Source organism: Pecten maximus, chromosome 5, assembly GCF_902652985.1.
Source record: "Pecten maximus chromosome 5, xPecMax1.1, whole genome shotgun sequence".
NCBI lineage: Eukaryota > Metazoa > Mollusca > Bivalvia > Pectinida > Pectinidae > Pecten > Pecten maximus.
In genome coordinates this window covers 3,439,683-3,444,117 of record NC_047019.1, presented here as the reverse complement: position 1 = coordinate 3,444,117, position 4,435 = coordinate 3,439,683, and positions in this window count along the sequence as shown.

The following is a 4,435-nucleotide window of genomic DNA, read 5'->3' as shown; positions in this document are numbered from 1 at the left end:
AGCCTGCCTACCTGTACCTGTCGTGACGTCACAACGCCCGGGGGCGACGTTAGAGGACAATCCATCATCGCCTCACATATAGGTATATACATGGAGCGTAGACACGCCAGCACATTTACATGTGTTTATTGTTGAGACCTGCAACTAAAGGCTATTTTGACTCATTCAGGGGTTTCATTTGAGCGCAATTCACATTCATCTCAAACGCTTGAATTAAGAATAAGCGGAGCCTAAAGCAAATGTAAAAGGTTGCTTTTTTTAAATAAAAAAATAATATTAAAAAAAAAATAATAAAGTTTAAAAAAAAATCAAGGATATGATGTGTAGGTGGGGGAGCAGCAGAGGATTGTTGAAGAAAGACGGAACATCCCCCCCCCCCCCCCCAACTGCTCCTCCTCACACAGTAACCCCCCCCCCCCCCCCCCCCCCCCCCCTTCCCATTCACATTCCTCTGATCTGACTCCATTTCGCCGCCTCTACACCGTCTACCCGCGCAAAATCGACAGTCGTATAAGTTTCCATTTGAAACCAAAATAGTTTGGAAGGTATCGCTGAAAAAACTTGCAAAATTGCGGTAAATCGAGCTACTTTTGTTACCAGGCTCACCAGAAAAATATACGTAAAACAATTCATGACAAGTTTGACTATTCACGAGGGAAAAAAAGATAGCATGATAAACCGGACATCAGTCAAATTAACAAAAAAAAAACGATAAACAGGGACAGGTTTCTTGAGGAACTCTGATTGGATAAAGACAGCATGCATTATCCAATCAAATTCACCGGTTACGGTTTGCTGCTGCAAACTGATTGACCATGGCGCGCAACAAATCTCCAGTCTAATAACAGTTTAATGAGTCCAGGCAGACAGCATCATTTCACGGTCTGAGGAAACCAATGATGCGAGAAGTCAGATAGCATAAATCTGCTTCATGCCTCATTTACTCGATCTCCAGTCGAAACTGTAAGGTCATGTAAGGTCAAAAGTTTCCTTCGGTCTGCTGCTTCCGGGAAGAGGTCATCGACTTGGTCCCATTTCCGAAGGTTTGCCAAAAAAAAATATGCCTTGCGATAACCTCGGCTGATGGGCTTTTTAGTCCCCTAGGTTTGTCGTTTCTGCGCATGCCCCGTCTTACAATTCAATCCTCTTTACTTACAAAAATATAATGTACGGATAGAGAAAATATTTATATATGTACAATATTCAACAAATAAGTTCTGAATATGCACGCGCGTTTCACACCCTTGTCTTTAATTTTCGTATTGTATTGCAGCTAGTGTGTCTGCGAATGACCCTGGCTGTTAATAGGACGTTAAACAAAAACAAACCAAACCAAAGTGTCTGCGAATCGTAGTGACGACGGGTTGATACAATTTCCTTTATTGGTTTCACAGAAAGGGGCCGTGACTCTTGACTCGAGTCGGTTAGAGCGCCGGCCACGTAACCTCAGGTGAAGATCCGAGGTGTGTAGTTCAACACTCCCTACCCGTGTCAGTTTGTGTTCTCGGGAAGTTGAGAAACGGGCCGTTCTTTGCTATCGTGGTTGAGTCCATGTCCACAAACCAAGAAGTTTTATACTGCTCTTTCCAGTAGTCAAAACTTAAGAATTATGATATAATTATGGCAAAATAGAGAATTTGAATACAATATCGAAGCTTTGCAATGTTGTATATTAAACGGGTCACAATTTTATGGCAGAATTTTGTTATATCGCAATGAAAAACTGAAAAAAACCCAATTCTGACCCTGTTTTGCAACCAGACATTCCGCGACGTAAATGCTTGGTACTTAATTGTTCTGCTGGCCCGCAAATTCGTTTGGTTCCGTCGTTATTTCATCCCTCCGTTTTTTGTTCCGGGGAACAAAAACATCTAAAACGAAAACAAGAAAACGAAATAGCACATATTAGTCAGGGTAATGTTTCTCTATGAACACAATTATTTCATTTGATAAGATATAGCCATCAATAGCTCTATACTTACAATTAACTATGGTTTGATAAGATATAGTCATCAATAGCTCTATACTTACAATTAACTATGGTTTGATAAGATATAGCCATCAATAGCTCTATACTTACAATTAACTATGGTTTCGGTCTGGAAGCTATCTCGGAAACATTCAGTGCAAATCTTTAAGGAGTCTCTACCATTTAGCTGTTAAAAACTAACTAGCAGACTAATTCCTGTAAAAAATCTCATATAATGAAACGAAAAAAGGTATGGCGAAACAATTTGATGAAAATATATGAATTCTGATGAACATTTTTTTTAAATATCAAGAGAAGCAATACAATAGGAGTTATTTAAGGATTAAACTGTCTTTTTTTGGTGTCTATGGTCGATATAAATGCCAGAGCTCTGCAAACAAACGTCATATTGTGCGTTGTGCGCTAGCACAATATGACATGTTTGTTTGCAAAGCTCTGGCATCTATACCGACCATAGACACCAAAAAAGACAGTTTAATCCTTATATTTACATTCTCGACATATTCGTTTTGTTATTTTTGAAAATTAAAATTGAGTTAGCATAAAAAATGCCAATATTCAGCGATTTCGTAAATGGGGTTCGACAAATAGAACAGCCTATTTTTTCAAAATTCATTTGCCACGTGCAGATTGGCAAACAAAAAAGTACATTGAAATAATACGAAAAAAACACAGTATGTTCATTTTATTTTTATTATTTGTGTAACAATATTGTATAAAATGTCTTTTTGATACTTTTTAATTAACATAAAAAACGATTTACGTTAGTTACAAGTAGTTCCGGTGGGTGAATATATTCATGCGCGGCATGGATTGATGTCACGTTTTGGGTGTCAATTATGGTCACATAGACTGCAAATCTTTTTACTTAGTTTATATCGTGGCTGTGCCACCAAAATGTAAATATAATAACAAAAACAACGAATAAGTATTACTAGGGACTCCCAACAAAAATTGCTTTAACAAGGTTTTGTGGGTATAGATCAATCGGTGTTTTAATATTCATTACAACCACGACGTAAAGTTTTAGGTAAAAAGAAAAAAATAACTGTTCTTTATACATATACCTTCATATTGTCATCAAAACTTCATAATGTATTATCAACAGTTATACATTGTCATGTGCACACGTGAATCTTGTTAAAAAATATATGATGCTGTTTGGAGAGCATGTATGTAGCAAAAATTATATCTGAGCGATATAAGGCATGTACTAAATTCGAGAAAACGTCATCGTTTCCATTAAATTAATCGGTATTAGACAAGGAGGACATTTATCACCTTTTCTTTTTTAGCAGTTTTTGTAGTAAATGACAATGGAATTTATATTACTTAGGATTTGAACATTTTCAACTCGGATTTTACGGGATTACCTTTTTAGAGAACTTCGTATTTTAATTGAAATTTCTGTGCTCCTGTACGCTGATGACACTGTTCTATTCGTAGTGGAAGACCGGGAGGAGTTACAGCGTACTTTGAACACAACCGTGTTAAAAGGCCTAAAAATCATTATGTCTTTTATGATGGCGGACCAAGATGAAAACAAAGAACTGAGGTAGTGCACTTTATTATGATTCATTCATTATTAGTCATTATTTGAGACCAAGCCGTAAGGGGCCGCGGTGGCTAAGTGGTTAGGTGTCCCCGAGACTTTATCACTAGCCCTCCACCTCTGGGTCGCGAGTTCGAAACCCACGTGGGGCAGTTACCTCAGTGGGTTCTCTCCGGGTACTCCGGCTTTCCTCCATCTTCCCAAACCTGGCATGTCCTTAAATGACCCTGGTTGTTAAACAAAATAAACCAAACCAAACAAATCCGCAAGGTAGTCACCAACTACTACAAGGAGATCCCGCCGCAAAGTGACCCTGGTCGTTCATGGGGCGATTAAACCTACAAACAAACAGACACACAAACAAATCCGCAATGAAAATGCATCACGTTTTGGAACCAAAGATCTATCCGTAACGTAAACAAACCATTTTCCTTTGTTTTGGTAAAGGCTTTGGCTTTGAGCATAAACTTCATAAAAGCGAGTGTCATCAGTGAGACTTTCTGATAATAAACATACAGATTAAACTGTTTTGATCATTCAATATGAGCAAAACCTGGTGGCGAATCACGCCTCATTTCGCCCAACTTTATGAAGGATTCACAGTTGTTTATGAAATAAATGATTTTTATATAAATTTGAATTATTTCTGACTTGTTTTGGTCATAGTGTACTTAGAAATATTCGATTTTGTAGCAATGAAAGTGATTTACTACCTTCTGTAATCATCTTGGTCCGCCATCTTAAAATGAGCATTCCCTAATGGGCACACGACAGCATTGAATGTCTTTCAGCAATAATGTGTGATTTGGAAGACGGAGAAAATATGTATATAAAATTAAAGTGACGGCATTCCGTAAGAATAAAAGGCCACCAATAACAAAACTTCGCACTTC